The following is a 20,741-nucleotide window of genomic DNA, read 5'->3' on the forward strand; positions in this document are numbered from 1 at the left end:
CGGTGCGATCGATGACGACCATCGCTGCATCGTCAACGTCATCTCCCCCTAGGTACTTCTCCCCTCCTCTGGTGGATCCATATCCCCTCCTCTGGTGGATCCACCTCCCCTCTGGTCGATCCATCTCCCCTCTGGTAGATCCCCTCATGGGTTAGGATTTTCTAGGGTTAGGATCTCCTGCTAGGTCGGTAGGTCCTTGTTCTTGGGGTTAGGGTTCATTTTAATTGTTGCTTGGGGATGATCTCCCTCTAGTTCATGGGGTTAGGGTTAGGGTTCATGGGGCCAGGGTTAGGGTTCATGGGATTCATGGGGTTAGGGTTCATGGGGTTAAACATCATCCACCCCTAGGCACTTCTCCCCTCTAGCCATCTCCCCTCGATATTCATGGGTAGATCTTCTAGGGTTCGGTAGACCCCCCTCATGGGTTCATCTAGGGTTCATGGGGATGGATTGATGGGGATGGGGATGGCTAGGGTTAGGGTTCATGGGGTACACGTTTCTCTAGTTCAAGGACATGGTTAGGGTTAGGATTGATGGATCTCCTGCTTTTCTTGTTCATGGAGAAGGATCAATGTGGATTCATGGGGATGATCTCCCTCTGGTTAGAGTTTCATGGGTTTCATGGGGTTAGAGTTTCATGGGGTTCCTGGGGTTAGGGTTTCATGGGGTTCATGGGGTCCTTCCTATGCATGATTTCAATTGTTGTTAAGAGTGTGTGCTTCTCTATGTATTGACTACTGTTGCTAAGAGTGCATGTTGGTCCTGTAAATCTTGTACTAATTCACTTGACAGACTTCATATGTAAATCTTGTACTAATTGGTAAAGTAGTCTAAATTCTGATGAGGGTGAGTTACAACAGGAATCATGTTGCCAGTACATGCTACTCTTGTTTATGACGGTCTGCCTATGCATTGGGTTAGCCTGCATTTGTGATGGGGGTACACAAAGCCACTTGCTTGCAATTGTTGTGGGTCTTAGCAGAATTCTATTTTTCTGTTCCATTATTATGAGAATGTGATACCACACATTGATTAGGATGAGTGTGTCATGCATGCTTTACTTACTCAACATGATATGTGTCTATATGGGTTGATATACCAAATCAAACCGGGTTTGGCTGCCAACTTGAAGCTTCTGAAAAATTGTTGTATAGGTTGTAGAGGAACATGCATGGGGAATTTTTCTTTTCTTGTTTTGAGTTTGGTTCCCATTTACGATTATCATCATCAAAGCTTGTTGAAGTGAAACTGTGGACGCTGAAAGCACCTTATGCATATCCTGTTCATAGAGGATGCCCATAAGGTGCCTGTTGGTGGATTGCGATTTAGACTTTCACTTCCTGATATAGGAACCATACTACATAATCTATTTTTTCTATGTATAGTGACTGATGCTGATTTCATATTTATTAAAGTTATATTTGTTCATCACATGCTAATTTCTATTTATCTTAGTTTAGTTTAGTTTTTCTTGGCATACACAGAGTAATACAATCAGTAGAATGTCAGTCCAAGCGTTGTTAGTCTCTTCAGTACATCATGGGGATGCTTGCTTGCTTGCTGCCACTCTTCAATTCAGTTGCTTGCTAGCGTACATAGGGTTAGGGTTTGCATCAGCAGTATTACTAGCACTTTGCTTTCTTGTTGTGTACTTTATATGAGGCACTAGAAAGATTTCTTGATGTTCATTACTACCTCCTGCTTGATGTACATTACTACCTCCTGCTTGATGTAGTGAAGTTATTAAGAGATGCTTCATATCTTTCCAGTGTACATTCATGCTTGTTTAGTGCACTTACATGTTTTCTTAATTAATAACACTAGATCACCGTATTGTTTATCCATCATGTTTGTTTCACATGTATTACATGTATGTGCATGATGGTCCAAATGCTTTCCTTTATTGATACAAGTGCATCATTTTACTTTATCCCTGTTGTATCTGATTGTTGTTTATTCTATTTTGCAAGCACCACCTCAAGATCATCCATCGCAAGGAGGACAAGGTCAAGCATGAGGCCAGTCGTTGGTATGCAACTTGCTCCCTGTGGTTATACTGTCAGTTTCATAAATCTTTGTCTTAATATGCTAAGTGAAATGTATTGCTGTAATCTGAATAAGCTGGCTTAATTGTGCATGTGTGCTGTTAGTCCTCCTTACCTGAATAACTAGGATTAAATGATAATAAAATTTCATAAGATATGTTTGGCTGTCTGTCCATGCATTCCAAACATTCACCTAATAGTTATGTTTCCTTTATCATGCAAAGAAGAGCCTCTCACCGAGTACGAGAAGGTTAGGGCTAGAAATATCATGAGGAACAATCGGATGTTCCAGTCCCTTGGCATCGGTGCAATAGCGTCGATGATTAGGAAAACTAATGGTGTACAAGAAGGTAGAAGTGATGAGGTTCAAGAGGGTAGTGGAGTTATCAATGATGACCTAGAGTACAATCCTAAGGAGGATGAAGTTATTGATGGAGAGAAAGTGGATGATGTTGTAGTCAACGAGATTGTTAAGGTGCAAACTCTGTCTTGCTTGGAGGGTTGGGGTTCTGTTATTTTATGTTATTCCTTGTGCTCACATATTTCTCTTGTGATCTAATGCTTTTTTCCGTGCTGTTTATACGAGGCACTAAAGGAATCTAGGACGAAGAGGCCTGGTGTTAAGAAGACAGTCAGCAAGAAGAACAAGAGCTCAGAAACATCTGCTGCAATGCCTCCAGGAAGGGTGATGGCCCCAGCTCTAGGACAAAAAAGAGGATCCCGGAACCTGATGAACCTGCCCTTGATAGAGTCACAAGGCAGAAAGCAAGGATGGCGACTGCGATGGACCATCAGGAAAGTATGCTGCGCATGGACTCTCAGACCTCGGTGCAAACGGCTGATGAGTTGCCGCCCATGGATGAAGGAACCACTCTCAGCATGGATGGAAGTGGCACTGTCTGCCTAGATGAAGCAGGAACCATCCGCATTGATGAAGCAGGCACTGTCCACACAGACCTCAGCCCTGTTGCACCTTCTATTGACAGGAACATTGTCATCAATGAAGAAGAACAACAGCTTGTGCTTCAATCAGGCAAGTTGACCTTTGCAATGCTATCTTTTACTAGTGCATTTTCCAAATGGAATGATCATGTATGCTTTTGTCGATTCCTGCATTTGTCGATTTCTATTCTAATTTATGAGTTTAGTTTCATTTTCAGATGCAATGACTCCCAAGACTAGACTTAGAAAGGGCAAAGGGCTAGAGAGGATCACCAAGTCGCTTGGTAGCAAGGTGCCTATCCAAATTGCCGAAGGGATGATTCGTCCAGAGAAGCCTCTCCAGGCAGCAAAGCTTGCTTCTGAGTGTGGACTCGTTGCAAAAAGCCATCTTCCGGTTCTTCCTCACTTCAAGCTATACAAAAAAATGCTAGTCTATTGGAGAACTACATTGGGAAAGTTGCTGTAAGCTACTTGTTTCATAGTTAATGTGCTATCTATTTTCTGTTACACCTATGCATGATCACTAATATTGTTCCTACCTTGTTTGCTATCTTGGTAGGCAAATTTTGAGATGAACCCGGACTCGGAGACCATCAAGACCTCGTGCAAAGATATTCTGCAGAAATATTCAAAGAACAGACGCCATCAGATCAAGAAGAAGTATTTTGATACCGTAGCCGCAAATAAAGTCAGCATTAAGTCTTCGGTGCCTGATCTAATGGATGGTGAATGGCAAGCTCTGGTGGAGATGTGGTCTACCCCAAGACACAAGGTTTGTCTCTGCTTTGTTTGATGCTTTATGTTCTGCACATGATATGCTAGTGCTAGATCATGCTGACAGTATGCTTTTTTGTAGGAAACCTGTGTGTCGAACAAGATGAATCGAGAAAAAGTCGTGTACAATCACAGAACTGGTTCCAGGCACTACACAGCACACATTTTTGCCACTGTGAGAACTCTTCTCTAGATACCTTACCGTTTGATCCTCATTGAATAACATTTCTGATTCTTGCTGAATAACATTTTGATTTTTGTTGAAAAACATTTCAGAAAGAAGAGCGTAAGGGTGAGGAGCTGTCTGCGATTGACTTCTTTAAGGCCACCCACAACAGCAAGAAGCACGGGTTTTCGCAGCCAGTCAAGACTGCTATAGTAAGTCACTCCATGCTTTGCCCTATTTGATTCACAGCCAGCTTTGATGCTTTGATGATTTGATGTTGTTTGATTCAGAGCCAGTCAAGAACACACGCTATGTTCCATGCTTTGATGTTGTTTGATAGTTCAACAAAGATATCAGAACTTGCTGTAGCTATTTGATGCATTTTTTATGATATGATGAAATTTGATCTGAATGTTAGTTTGATGATCGGCTCACTCGGGAAGCCATCTTATATAGAACCACCATTCTAGGCTTAATGAAGTGATCATATTGTTCCAATTGCATGTCTCCAGGTCACTAGTCATCATCTTCTTGTATAGATTTTGTGTGCTGGTTTGGTTACTTCAAATAATCCATTTGTGTGCTGGTTTGGTTTCTCTTGCTTGGTTTGGTTTGCAAAATGTGAAATAGATCTCCCACTAATGCCTATCAGTTTCCTCCATATGCTAGCTTGAGATGGAAAAAATGAAGGACGCGCCAGTACCAGAAGGTGAAGAGACAAAGTCTGCTGTTGAAATTGTCGAACAAGTCCTCAAGACCGAAGTCAAGCAAAGCACATTCCTCAGGAATGTTGGGATCCAGTCATCTAGGAACAACTCCGGCAAAGCAACGACTAAAGTTGCTGCTCATGTTCGTGACCTTGAGCAGAAGCTGGAGAGGTCTGAGCTTCAAGCTGAAGTGATGCAAGAAGAATTGGCGGCAATCAAGATGAAGGCGGAAGAATCTGAAGCTGCACGTGACAAGGAACTTGAGCTGTTGCGCAAGAAGTCTCAAGAGCAGGAAGAGCAGTTAGCCCACTTGATGGCTCTCTTTGGATCTAAGGTAGTTTGATGGTCTTTGAGCTTGCTGTGCAGTTTGTCTTTGAACTTGATGTGAAGTTATGTCGTAGTAGGTCGTGAACTTATGTGGATCTGGTAGTGTTTTGCATCTGGTAGTGTTTGTTGCATTTTGCACTTGGTAGTGTTTTGCATCTGGTAGTGTTTTGCACCTGGCTGTTTTATGCCTTGTGGATCACTTATGGATCTTGTGAACCTGGGCCTGTTTATAGTTATGTGGATCTTGTGAACCTCGGCTTGTGGATCATTTTCTGAAGTCATGCAAAATATGAACTTGGGCTCTAAAAAGGCCGAGGCCCAAACAAGAATTAGACTAAAAAGGCTTGAGCCTAAAAAAAGAAATGACTATAAGAATATTTTTTTACAAAAGGCTGCATAACACAAAATAAAAAGGCCAAGGCCCAAATTCGAACTAGACTAAAGGCTGTGGCTCAAAACAATAGTGGAATATAAAAAAAATTCATCAGAAAAAGGCTCCATTCCCAGAAAATAAAAGGCCAAATTATTGGGCCAGGCCCATGCAGATAAGCAAAATAAAGAGAGAGAAAATTAAATGGGCTAAATTATTGGGCTTGGCCCATCAAGACGGCTGAAATGGACCGGGCTGATTCTATTTTACGACCTTTTCATTTGGTCGTAAGTCTGCCATGTCAGCTTGCCACGGTGGATCTAACGTCCTGTGGTCGGATTGCTAGTGACCAAAATAGTTGGTCGTTAAATCTACGACCTTTTTTTGGTCATAAACGTTTGCAACCATTCCAGAAGAAAGGTCGCTAATGTCAGTTTATGAAGGCCAGCTTTTGACCTTATGTTTTTGGTCACAAAAAGGTCACAAATGGAAATTTGTGACCATTCAGTGACCAATAGTGGTGGTCACAAGTTGACATATTTCTTGTAGTGATCTACCTTATCCAAAAGTAGCATTTCTCAAATGGTGGCATTGATTAATATTAACATAGAGATTATATTAACAATAAAATTCGTTAAACATGTAATTTGATTTTAACTGTGGCATTGCATCAATTTTCCAGCGGCATTATTAGAGGGTGTTTGTTTACAGGGACATTTTGGTGTAGGGGCTAAAAAAACTCCGTGTCAGTCCCATCTAAACCAAACAGGAGGGACTTTTAGGGACTAAAAGTGGGCATTTGGGGCTAAAGTGTAACGCCCCGAGACCGTTGTGCCAGGTGTCTTCCAGTTATTCGCTGATGTTGCCTTCTCATTTGCTTGTGTGTCATGCATTTCTTATCATGTCATCATGTGCATCGCATTTGCATACATGTTCGTCTCATGCATCCGAGCATTTTCCCCGCTGTCCGTTTTGCATTCCGACGCTCCTATGTCATCCGGTGTCCCTGAGGGAGTCCTGGATTAGGGGGTCTCCGGACAGCCGGACTATATCCTTTGGCCGGACTGTTAGACTATGAAGATACAAGATTGAAGACTTCGTCTCCTGTCTGGATGGGAATCTACTTGGCGTGGAAGGCAAGCTAGGGGCCGGTGGGAAATGCGGACTTGGGCGCTGGGGCCGGTGGTTCGGCTGGTGGTGGCTGGTGGCTCAGGGGGTGCAGGTTGGAGATGAACTGCAGGCCCTCTGTCGATGTCAAAACCGGTGGATCTCGGGTAGGGGGTCCCGAACTATGCGTCTAGGTCGGATGGTAACAGGAGGTAGGGGACACGATGTTTTACCCAGGTTTGGGCCCTCTTGATGGACGTAAAACCCTACGTCCTGCTTGATTAATATTGATGATATGGGTAGTGCAAGAGTAGATCTACCACGAGATCAGAGAGGCTAAACCCTAGAAGCTAGCCTATGGTATGATTGTATGTTATGGTTGTTGTCCTACGGACTAAAACCCTTCGGTTTATATAGATACCGAAGAGGGTTAGGGTTACACAAGGTCGGTTACAAAGGAGGAGATATCCATATACGCCTAGCTTGCCTTCCACGCCAAGTAGAGTCCCATCCGGACACGAGACGAACTCTTCAATCTTGTATCTTCATAGTCTAATAGTCCGGCCAATGGAGATAGTCTGCCTGTCCGGAGACCCCCTAATCTAGGACTCCCTCAGTAACCCCTGAACCAGGCTTCAATACGATGAGTCCGGCGCGCAGTATTGTCTTCAGCATTGCAAGGTGGGTTCCTTCTCCGAATACATCACAGAAGAATTTGAATATGAGGATAGTGTCCGACCCTGCAAAATAAGTTCCACATTCCACCGTAGAGAGAATAATATTTTTGCAGATCTAATTTGCTGGCTTGTTTTGGCAGCATGACGTTATGTCATGGCCCAGTGATTATTCGAACCATTTCTTTTAACCAGCCCCGCACATAACACGAGGCAGTTTTTCGACACGTCTTGTCAAAGCAGAGATCGTGTCCGCTTATTACAGGATTCTCATCAATACGGGCATGGGTAACCTAACCGCGCAATCAATTGCGGCGCTTGGGGGATAAGCGAGTTTTACCAGGCTGAATCCAAGCACGGGAGTTTTCTAGGCAGATTCTCTACATGGGAGTTTTACGATGCCTGACACATCACAAACAGTTCATGATTATAAACTGTGTATGATAGGTAGAAAATCACACACATTTATTTTTCCCGCACCGTACGTGATATTGTCTGACATCACACATGCTTTGCAAGCGGCAATTGTGTGCATGCTTGCACACGTTTGTGTTTTACCAACGGTGTGTGCCGTAATGACTTGCACAACGTAATTTTTCCCTAATTTAATTGCTGCTATTTAAAATTATACCTAATTTCAACTTTAAAGTAGGCTATAGCTTTGTTCATATCCATCAGGTTCAAACAACCAATGCATTATTTGATTCACATGTACATATGTTTAAGAATTACATAAGCACCAAATAAAGAATGATGTACCAGGGTTCTATACTTGTACTATTACAGATGGTAAAGAAAGAGGCGACAGACATTCCAGTTGCTGAACAAGGTGAAGCGGAATGGCCCTATTGTGCTCTCCTGGATGCAGAAGGCATGCATGACTCTAGTCCAACCCCTTGTGATGGCCAGCTGCCAATCATGTAGTTTGAGAGGTAATCTTTAGTAAACTGCTTCAGGATCCACTGCAAAAGAAAAAAGACTCAGATATTTCCATCTAACACAACTCATTACGGGCAGTAAAAAGAAGGCTACATGGTTCTTACTTACCATCCTGCAGTTCACTGTTGTCTTGCATAAAGTGTAAACAAATAGTTCAATTGACATATTTTGACCCATTTTAATAGCAATCTTTATCAGTTTCCTCACTTGATGTTGGTTCATGATTATCTCATTGCCCAATACGCAGAAAGGGTCGAAGTGTGGATCTTTGGCAATGATATATGTACCTAAAAGCACCAAGTTAATATTAGAAGCTAAACAACAATTGAAAAATGATGTAGTACAACACTCCATCCATCCCATCATATAAGAATGTATTACATGTATATCTAGACATCATCAGAACATTAAGGTAACACTCTTCCTTGTTGCTATGTAGCCTGGGATTGCATATTTAGTCATTTAGTACAATGCATGTTGCTAACAACAATTGAAAAATGAAAAGTCATGTTAACTTCAATATCCTTACCAGCAACCAAATATCATAATTCATAGTGGTATTGTTGAAACAATTATTGATGAAATTGAACTGCACGACAAATAGTTTCACATATAGAGCATCACATTGTGAAGAACTGAAATAAACAAGTCATAAGGGGCGATCCTTAAAAAGTTAAAGAACTAAAACCCTTAGTGGATATATATATATACTTCAGTAATTTTTGGCCTTTTCTAGTCGATCCCCTAAACTTAAGGTTGCAAACTTCAATTTGATCAAGTTCAAAGCAGGTTCAACTGAAAGTAGCATGCATTCAAACATAAACATAGATAGTTTTGCATAACCGTACATAAAACATAAATTTAAACTAAGCTAAACTACTTTCGGTCGAAATAGAGGTCGAGCCAATCCTTCCTCGTCATGTACGGTGTGCCGCGAGCCGGGTCCGGGCCAGTACCGTCCTTGCGGTCATTGGGGAAGGTACTCCTCCACTCGTTGATGTCGATCTACTCGTCCTCGGGGCCCACCTTGATGCCCTCTGCGCCGCCGCCGCCTTCGACCTCGTCATTAGAGGAGAGCGTGATAACCTCGCCGCCTTCAACCTCATCATCGGAGGAGAGTGTGATAACCTCGCCGCCCTCCACGCCGGCAAAGATCGCCCGCTCCGCCTCCATGAGCTCTGGGTGCTCCCGGTGTTGCTCTTGCATGTAGGCCTCATCGGCGTCTCGGCCTCGAGGCGCTCCCATGCGTCGCGGTCCTCCCGCGCCATAACCGAGCTCACCACCCTGGCTCCGGCGGAACGAGGTCGACCAAATGTGTGCTGAAGGGGAAATTGAGCCTAGCTGCCGCGCCGTGGTAGCGGACCAGCCAACGGTCGTACTCCATGGTTGCGAGCTCGGCCGTGTGGAAGCTACCGAGCCACCGTCGGGTGTGGGTCTCTCGATATGTAATCTCGGCGACCCATGTCCCCCACCGCCGCTGCCAGACCCCGAGGTAGGATTTCATCGGCTACCGAGTCCGGGAGAGGATGGGGAAGTCCTCAAACCGACGTAGGGGCACGACGGCGGGTGGATCGGGGGACCGGCGACAGCCGGCGGATCGGGGGACCGACGACGGCGGATCGGGGGACCGACGACGGCGGATCGGGCCGGCGGAGGACGACGGGGAAACCTCGGCGGCCACCTCGCCGGCGTCTGGCGAAAAGACTGTGATAAACCTCTTTTTTTCCATTGGCTCCTCGAGCTCCCCGACACACAGGCAGAGGTTGAGGATGGAGTCACCGGCGATGGCGGCGACCTACCAATTGTTTCGAGGGTTATGTGTGTCTATGTGAGCGGAGGTTGTGTTTGAGGAAATATAGCGGCAACTAAAAATTTTACTAGGCGGGAGTAACAAGGCGGGGCTACTAAAAATTTGGATCAAGGGTGAGCATATATTTTTGAGATTGCGAGGGATGCAGAGGCGGGAGTAAAATGTCGGGGCTACTAAAAATTTGAATCAAGGGACTGAAGGAGAGAGGGAGTAACAGACATCACACACGGTCCGCCCATACTAATCATGTGCTATCAAACATTAAAACCTTCCAGGCGGTAGATATTTTCGAGATTGCGAGGGATGCAAAGGTGGGCGTTTTTGGGGAGCGAGCTAGTGTGCTTGACACACCGGCTGTGGACTGTAGCCGACGCACCTTCTCGTGTAAGCCATAGGCATACTATACACTGACGGTGCTCCAAGATATTTTGTACTACATCTCACATGGTTGGTGATAATAAACTATGTGGGATCTACTTGATTTGAATTACAAAATGGGGTCACAATGGAAATGGAAGCAATTTGAATTGCTAGACCTTTTATCTGCAGTGAACATGCAACTATATGTGTGTCGTAAAAGAATTGGAATTATTCAGGGTTCGTTTGGACATTTTATACATTGAGCTGGTTTTCTAGCCATTTCAGGTGCACAATTCAAAATTAAAATACATGCACAAGCTCCGGTGCATACAAATTGGTTGTAAAATCAAATCTTTGTCCTTCAGTGCATGTTTAGGTCCCATGCAAGAAATGGGAATGATTTTTTCGGGGTTTGTTTGGCCTTTTTTATACATTAATTGGGTTTCTCGGCATTTTATATGCATAATTCAAATTTTAACTACAAGCACATGCTCCAATGCACTAAAGTTGGTTGAAAAATCACATGTGGGTCCTTGGGTGAATTTCTAGGTCCCATGCAAGAGATGGGAATGAATTCCAAACACTAGGGCACTGTTGACTGCCGGCAAAATGTTGAGATACCTGGTTTTTAAATTATAATAAATCCAAAATTCGTCTGAAATTCATGAAACTTGGCATGCTATCATGGAGCAGCATCAACATGTCGTGGTGAAAATTTTGTCCCATTTGAGGCAGGTTTGGGTATAAGCTTCTCACAAACCAGAGCTTCTCACAACAAGCAGGATGGTTTCGATAGGGAACGTACCATCTTTGGGGACTGGATGATATCCGTTGCCTCTTATTGCCTTCAAAAAATTCTGGTGTCAACATAGAACAACAGGAGTGTTGTGTTTAATCTTGGAATTTTTCAGGGTTCATTTGGCCTTTTTTATACATTAACTGGGTTTTCTAGGCATTTTATGTACATAATTCAAATTTGAACTACAAGCACATGCTCCAATGCACCAAAGTTGGTTGAAAAATCACATGTGTGTCCTTGGGTGAATTTCTAGGTGTCATGCAAGAGATGAGAATGAAATTCAAACACCATGGCACTGTTGATTGCAGGCAAAACATTGAGATGCCTGGTTTTTGAATTCTAGTAAATCCAAAACTCGTCTGAAATTCATGAAACTTGGCATGCTATCATGGAGTGGCATCAACATGATGTGGTAAAAAATCTGTCCCATTTGGGGAAGGTTCGGTTATAAGCTTCTCACAAACCAGAGCTTCTGACAACAAGCATGATGGTTTCGATAGGGAATGTACCACCTTTGGGGATGGGACGATATCCGTTGCCTCTTATTGCTTTCAAAAAATTTCTAGTGTCAACATAGAACAGTAGGAGTGTTGTGTTTAATCTAGGAATTTTTTGGGGTTCGTTTGGCCTTTTTGATACATTAACTAGGTTTTCTAGGCATTTTATGTGCATAATTCAAATGTGAACTGCAAGAACATGCTCCAATGCACCAAAGTTGGTTGAAAAATCACATGTGTGTCTTTGGGTGAATTTCTAGGTCCCATGCAAAGGATGGGAATGAAATTCAAACACAAGGGCACTGTTGATTGCCGGCAAAACGTTGAGATGCCTGGTTTTTTAATTCTAGTAAATCCAAAACTCGTCTGAAATTCTTGAAACTTGGCATGCTATCATGGAGCAGCACCAACATGCCGTGGTAAAAAAATTGTCCCATTTGGGGCAGGTTCGGGTATAAGCTTCTCACAAACCAGAGCTTCTCACAACAAGCATGATGGTTTCGATAGGGAACGTACCACCTTTGGGGATGGGACGATATCCGTTGCCTCTTATTGCTTCCAAAAAAAATTCTAGTGTCAACATAGAACAACAGGAGTGCTGTGTTTAATCTTGGAATTTTTCCGGGTTCATTTGGCCTTTTTATACATTAACTGGGTTTTCTAGGCATTTTATGTGCATAATTCAAATTTGAACTACAAGCACATGCTCCAATGGACTGAAGTTGGTTGAAAAATCACATGTGTGTTCTCCGATGAATTTCTAGGTCCCATGCAAGAGATTGAATGAAATTCAAACACCCGGGCACTGTTGATTGCTGGCAAAACATTGAGATGTGTGGTTTTAAAATTATAGTAAGTCCAAAACTCGTCTGAAATTCATGAAACTTGGCATGCTATCATGGAGCGGCATCAACATGTCGTGGTAAAAAATGTGTCCCATTTGGGGCAGGTACGGGTATAAGCTTCTCACAAACGAGAGCTTCTCACAACAAGCATGATGGTTTCGATAGGGAACGTCCCACCTTTGGGGAAGAAACGATATCCATTGCCTCTTCTTTCTTTCAAAAAAATTCTAGTGTCAACATAGAACAACTGGAGTGTTGTGTCAATTTTTGTGATTTTTTGGGGTTCATTTGGACATTTTTATGCATTAACTGGGTTTTCTAGGCATTTTATGTGCATAATTCAAATTTGAACTACAAGCACATGCTCCAATGCACTAAGGTTAGTCGAAAAATCTAATATGTGTCCTTGGGTGAATTTTTAGGTCCCATGCAAGAGATGGAAATGAAATTCAAACACGAGGGCACTATTGATTGCCGGTAAAATGTTGCCTGGTTTTTAAATTCTAGTAAATCCAAAACTTGTCTGAAATTCATGAAACTTGGCATGCTATCATGGATCGGCATCAACATGCCATGTTAAAACATTTGTCCCATTTGGGGTAGGTTCTGGTATATGCTTCTCACAAACCAGAGCTTCTCACAACAAGTATGATGGTTTCGGTAGGGAACGTCCCACCTTTGGGGACGAAACGATATCCATTGCCTCTTATTGCTTTCAAAAAAATTATGTCAACATAGAACAACCGGGGTGTTGTGTCAATTTTGGGGGGTTTTGGGGGTTCGTTTGGACATTTTTATGCATTAGCTGAGTTCTGAATGCATTTATGTGCATAATTAAAATTTGAACTACATGGACATGCTCCAGCGTAGATAAATTGGTTGAAAAATCAAATCTGCGTCCTTGGGTGCATGCTTTGGTCCCATGCAAGAAATGGGAATGAATGTCAAACACCAGGGCACCGTTGATTGCCGGCAAAACATTACGATACCTGGTTTTTAAATTCTAGTAAATCCAAAACTCGTCTGAAATTCATGAAACTTGGCATGCTATCATGGAATGGCACCCGACATGCTGTGGATTTTTCGAGTCCATTTTGGGAGAAGGCGCACTTGAATAATGACAACCAACAAAGGCATTTTGAAAAAATAGCTGCCACTTTAATATCTCAAACGTTTGTATAATTCAAAACGTGCGCGTTCTGTTAACCATTCACATGACGCCGCATGTCTTGGTTTTAATGGTTGTAGGAGGTGTCGTGCGGACAGCTGCTTGACCTTGACTGAACGGGAGGCGTGCGAGCGCAGGCTGACCGAGAGGCATGCAAGGTGTCCTCCAATGTGCAGGCTCACCGGGAAGCATGTGAGCTGTATGCTACACAGGATCACTGGGAAGCGATCCCTTTGACTTCCATGGCCGCCCGCCTTACACTCCATTAATGGCGCCTGAGCCTCTGTTTAATACAGGCGGCCTTATTGTTCGCCTCCCATTCCCCTCCCTCCAGCAGACCTCCACCAACACCATGACACAAAATGATCATCTGCCGCTAGTCTTCAAGTTTGGTGAAGTCGACTCCAAGCCGGAGGAGATAGAAAATAAGGAGGAATGGGGCCTCATGGACATGGCCCAGAATGAGCTGGCCGCGGCGGTTGCTACGCCCGGTCCCGTCCCAGCTCCCATCCCCACACCCACGCCAGCGACCATCCCCGTAGCATTGACGGGCTGGTCGCCGAGCACTATCGCAGAGCTGGTAGGCGCGGGCGTCAGCGAGATCTCCGCAGACCCGCGCGAGCTCGTGTACATGTCAGTGCCCGCGCCCGTGCCCGTGCCCGTGCACGCCCCTCCACCCATCGTGGCGCCGACCCCCATGCGTTTGGCTGCTCCCGCCGCGCCCATGCCCCTGCCCATATGCACCCCACCCACCACGGCGTCGGTCCCCGTGCGTTTGCTTGCACCCGGCGCACCCATGCCCGTGCCCATGCGTGCGCCCCGCCTTAGCGGAATGGGACGCTGCCATCGACCGCTACCTCTCAGCGGTGCAAGTTTCCGTCCTCCCGTGCCCCGCGAGTCAATCGCGCGACGACATGATGTTTGATTTCCAAGTGAAGAACATTTTGTGCTACCTCGAAGACTTCAAAAACGGCGTCCCGGAGGACAAAAATGACAACGACGGCGCGGCACGCCGCCTCTGCTGGAAATAGTTTTTTGGGGTTTAATACTGTATCTCAAATTCTCGATCATATGAATATAAATTCGCAGTGTGACTGGATGAAGGATATGGTTTGAACGAACTTGCGCTTTTATCTCTTAATTTACAGACTTATCAAATGATTTTCTTTTGAAAACAATTCAATGGTTTTTAAATATAAAACACTCATCGCAAACATTTTAGTTCGAACACCCGTATGCAAACCGACAACTTCCGAGGAAGCCGAGGGAAAATGTGCCGAGCAGGATTTCTGCATCCCTTCAACGCAAACGGTTGTTTTGCATGACCCGTGTGCAACCCTGTACAAACAATTGGGTAAGATTTGCATATCTGTCATTTTGGGTATGTTGCCATTTGTCAATCTGGAAAGATTGACATTTGTTTATCTAGTAACATTGCCATTTGTCAACCTTGTAACACTGCGATTTGTCAAAATACGCAGCTACAAATCACTAGCACTATCTAATTTTTGCAACTAAAATCACTAGGACTGTTCATATGGACACCACTAGCAGGCGTGAGTTGATGGACGCATATGCAAATCTACCATTGATTACATACAACAAGTCATCAACCCACAATGACAATGAGGATACACGTAGGATTATAGATCATTTCCAACAAAACATTCTAGTAACGTAAAGTTTTTCTCACACAACAAATAACAAAGCAATGAAATGAACTTCAGCTCAACCACTCGTCGGCGTTGGAAACGCTTGCTTTGAACCAGAAGTGATTCTCTGGGAAGGGCTAGCTATTGTCAATCTCGAGACCAACTGTCAGCATTCTGGGAACGGGGGTCCCCAGACTTGCCTGCCTGCGGCCCGCGGCGTGGCTCCACTGGCGGCCCCGTACGGCCCATCCTCACCAGCAAATAGTCAAGACCCTCGCGAGGGGCCAAGCCTCATGAGGCGGACTACGCAAGACCTCCTCAAGGGTGGCCTCACCAGGATGGCTCGTGAGGGGCGTAGAGATCAAGGCGAGGGGCACCTCACGAGGTTCTTGTGACGCAAGCCATGACGACCGGAACCAGGCGGGCGCTAGTGCGTGCAGTGTCCTCATTTCCTCTTTGGTGCTAAAGGATCCTAAAAGCTTGAGATCTCTGTCCCCATTCACCCGTTTGCATTCCTACCATACCAATTTGTGTTTCCCCAACTCGTTCATCTTCACCAACTTGTTACTATTTGAGGTTGGGCACCTAGATGGTTAGAGGTTTTGTCGGAAGCTTCCTTGCGTGTAGGGTGCTCTGGAGACGTATCTAAAGGTGTGGTGGTTGCGTACAACACCAACCCCGAGTGATTCGATGCTCATTCGTTGTGGTGACTATAGGAGAAAACGGCGAGCCATCCGTGGCATTCCGAAAGCCCTGGCTCTGGCACCGCTCCAACAGAGATTAACACTTCCCAAAGGAAGTGTGAACTTCGGGATAGAATCTGCATCATCGACTCACTTGTGGTTAATCCTTCCCCACACTTTACTTTTCTTTGCATGCTTGTTGGCTTGCTATCTAGATTTTTGCCTAGTATACATTGCTTTTAAGTTTGCTTGCCGTATAGGTTGTGTTCACCTAGTTGCATTTTGCTACTTGTGAGCTATGTTGGGATTTCCTCTAAGAGGAGAGGATGATGTAGTACAGTAGATATAAGTATTTTGCTCAGTTAAGAACCAAGGTTATCAATCCAGTAGGAGAACCACACGAAACCGCGTTAACAACACCTATACACACAAAAGCAAATACTTACACCCAACGTGATCAAGGGGGTTGTCAATCCCCTTGGCGGTTATTTGCAAGGATTAAATCTCATAGTGGTAAATAGATAAAATAAGATACAAAATAAAATAATGATAATAAAATTGCAGCAAGGTATTTTTGGATTTTATATATGATAAAAGTAGACATGGGAGCCATAGTTTTCATTAGAGTTTTCTCTCTCGAACAAAAAGCATACGGTGGGTAAACAAATTACTGCTGGGTAATTGATAGAAAAACACATAGTTATGACGATATTCAAGGCAATGATCATGTATATAGGCCTCACATCCGAGACAAGTAGACCAACTCTTACTTGCATCTACTACTATTACTCCACCCATCGACCGCTATCCAGCATGCATCTAGGGTATTAAGTTAATAAAAACAGAGTAACACCTTAAGCAAGATGACATGATGTAGACAAAGTAAATCTAACCAATATAAATAAACCCCGTCTTTTTCCCCTTAATGGAAACAATACAAATATGTGTCTTGTCCCCTACTTTGTCACTCGGATATAGAGCACCGCAAGATTGAACCCATTACAAAGCAACTCTCACATTGCAAGATAAATCAATCTAGTTGGCCAAACCAAACAGATAGATTGGATAGAGATACAAAGCTATAATTATCATGCATAAAATAATTCAAACAATACCCAAATAAGATTCTTGAATAATCTGATCATAAACCCACAATTCATTAGATCCCAACAAACACACCACAAAAGAAGATTACATCGGATATAACTCCAACAACATTGTATTGAAGATCAACAAGAGAGAAGAAGCCATCTACCGACTAGCTATGGACCCGTAGGTCTGTGGTGAACTACTCACACATCATCGAAAGGGCAGCAAGGCTGATGTAGAAGCCCTCTGTGGTCGATTCCCCCTCCGAGAGAGTACCGAAAAGGGTCTCCAAATGGGATCACGGATGAACAAAGACTTGCGGCAGTGGAAAAAGTATTTCGGGTGGCTCTCTATTGGTTTACCGATTTTATAGAATTTATAGAGGTGGAACTAGGTCAGACGGAGCCACGAGGGGCCGATAAGGCATCAGGGGGCGCAATGTTGCCTTGTCGTCTCCTCGTTTGCTTTCTGGTCTCCTCCAGAAGCTTCTAGCTAGTGTTTCTCTTGTCCATAAAAAATGTTCAAAAAGTTTCGTAGCGTTTGGACTTCGTTTGGTACTGATTTCCTGGAAAACCAAAAACTGGCAAAAACAACAACTGGCACTTGGCATAGGTTTAATAGGTTAGTCCCAAAAAATGATATATAATTGCATATAAAACATCGAAGATTGATACTATAATAGCATGGAACAATAAAAAATATACGTTGGATACGTATCAAGCATCCCCAAGATTAATTCCTGCTCATCCTCAAGTAGGTAAGTGATAAAGCAAAATTCTTGATGGGGAATGTACCTAACATGTATATCATGTAATCTTTATTTTAAGTATGAATACTAGGATCCGAATGATTCAAAGCAATAGTCTATAATGTGATATAAAGACATCAATACTCAGGCATACTAACAAACTATCATGCCTTTTAAAATAAGAATGCTAAAAAAAGTTATCCCTACAAACTCATATAGTCTTTTCATGCTCCATCTTCTTAACACAAAGTGTTTATCATGCACAACCCCCGATGACAAGCCGAGCAATTGGTTCATACTTTTTAATGCACTTCAGCTTTTTCAACTCCCACCTAATACATGAGTGCAAGCCATGGATATAACACTATGGGTGAAATAGAATGCGGTGGTAGAAATTAATAAGGGAAGTAAAAAAGCAAGATAGTCTCACTTCGACAAGGCTAATCAATGGGCTATGGAGATGCCCATCAATTGATGTCAAAGCAAGGACTAGGGATTACCATGCAACGGATGCACTAAGATCTATAAGTGTATGAAAGCTCAAAATGAAAACTAAGTGGGTGTGCATCTAACTTGCTTACTCATGAAGACCTTGGGTATTTGAGGACGCCCATCACCGGAATATACAAGCCAAGTTCTATAATGAAAAATTCCCACTAGTATATGAAAGTGACTAAATATGAGACTCTCTATATGAAAAACATGGTGCTACTTTGAAGCACAAGTATGGAAAAAATATATTAACATTGCCCCTTCTGTCTTTTTCTCTCATTTTTTGGTGGGCTCTTTTCGCCTCTTTTTTATCTCTTTTTTTCTTTTTTTCCTCATCGGGACAATGCTCTCATAATTGCAATGATCATCATACTTCAATTTACTTACAACTTAGAATTACAACTCGATACTAGAAAAAACATGACTCTATATGAATGCCTCTGGCAGTGTACCAGGATGTGCAATGATGCTAGCATAACATGTATAAGCAATGATGAATAGTGGTTGAGCCACAAATTCTATGTCAGCTATATGATCATGCAAATCAATATGACAATGATGATGCGTTGTCAAATGAATGGAATAGTGGAAGTTGCATGGCAATTTATCTCGGAATGGCTATGGAAATGCTATAATAGGTAGGTATGGTGGCTGTTTTTAGGAAGATATAAGGAGGCTTATTTGTGATAGAGCATATCATATCACAGGTTTTGGATGCATGACAAAGTTTGCACCGACTCTCGAGCTGAGAAAGGGAAATGGACGGTACCAAAGAGGCTAGCAAATTACGGAAAGGTGAGAGTGCGTATAATCCATGGACTCGCATTAGTCATAAAGAACTCACATACATATTGCGAAAGTTTATGAGCCCTCGAAGCAAAGTACTACTACGCATGCCCCTATGGGGGTATATTGGTAGGAAAAGACCATCGGTCATCTCCAACTGCCACTCATTAGGAAGACAATCAATAATAAATCATGCTCCAACCTCTTAGCATAACTGGAGACCATAGATGCATGCTTCGGGAGTCACAACCCTTAACACCAATATTCTTACTAAACCACAATCATTCACTAGAACCTCCCACATATTACCATATTAATATAGCAAAGCTATTGCAAGGAATCAAACCTACCATATTCAGTTATCTACATGAAAGTTTTTATTATATCCCTCTTGGATAGCTATCATATTAGGACCAATTTCATAACCCATGCATATTGCCATTACTATTGTCAAACTCTCAAAATGATATAATTGAAGCATGAGAGTGCAACTATTTCTTTAAAATATAACCACCGCTGTGCTCCAAAAGATATAAGTGAAGCACTAGAGCAACTGCCTAGCTCAAAAGATTTAAGTGAAGCACAAAGAGTACTCTAACAAATCACGAATAAATGGGTGTCCCTCTCAAAAGGTGCATCCAAAAAAAGATGATTGTGGCAAACTAAAAAGTATACAAAGAAAATATCACTATAATACAGGACACTCCAAGCAAAACTCATATCATGTGATGAATAACAATATAGCTCCAAGTAATTTACCAATGGTTGGTAGACAAAAGAGGGGAAGCCTTCCGGGGCATCCCCAAGCTTAGACACTTGGGTCTCCTTGAATATTACCTTCGGGTGCCCTGGGCAGCCCCAAGATTAGGGTCTTGCCGCTCATTATTCCTTCATCCATCATGATCTCACTTAAAACTTGAAAACTTCAGCACACAAAACTCAATAGAAACCTCGTGAGATCCATTAGTATAACAACCAAATCACAAACTTTAGGTACTGTTATGAAACTATTCATATTTTATTATTGCATAACACCTACTGTATTCTAACTTCTCCATGACTTATACCCCCGATACAATCCATAGATTCATCAAAACAAGCAAACTATGCAACGAAAATAGAATCTGTCTAAAACAGGACAGTCTGTAGTAATATGAACAATGACTGTACTTATGTAACTCCAAAAATTCTAAAATTTTTGGACAACGTGGGCAATTTGTATATCAATCACGTTTAAAACAATTCAGAATTTTATCACGTTCCAGTCAACTTAAACAATTCTGCTACTAGGCACAAAAGTTTCTGTTTTTTCACATAATCAAATCAACAAAAGCATCCCAATGGCTTTACTTGGGAAAAACCCTAATTAAAACAAAAAATACAATCATAATAGTAGAGTAATTGTGTGAACACTTAAAAACATAAAATCAAAAGTAAAAATTAAAATAACTATTGGGTTACCTCCCAACAAGTGTTATTGTTTTATGCCCTAGCTTGGCGTAAGACAATGTTTCAAGTGATGTCATCTTTAGTTCCCAATTCCTTAGTTACAAAACCACGCTTCCTAGGAGGTTAGCATGAATATTTTTTATGATCACACTCCTAGAAACAAAATTAAGGAATTTATTCTCATAGATGGGTTTCTTTATTAAATAATTGAAGCCGTGGTGAACACTAATCATTTTAAGATCTTCACTCCCATTAATAGAAGTGGCACCCTTGTTCTTAGGAACATACATAAACTTGCAATTCTTACTAGGA

This window comes from Triticum dicoccoides, chromosome 3A, assembly GCF_002162155.2.
Source record: "Triticum dicoccoides isolate Atlit2015 ecotype Zavitan chromosome 3A, WEW_v2.0, whole genome shotgun sequence".
Classification (NCBI taxonomy): domain Eukaryota; kingdom Viridiplantae; phylum Streptophyta; class Magnoliopsida; order Poales; family Poaceae; genus Triticum; species Triticum dicoccoides.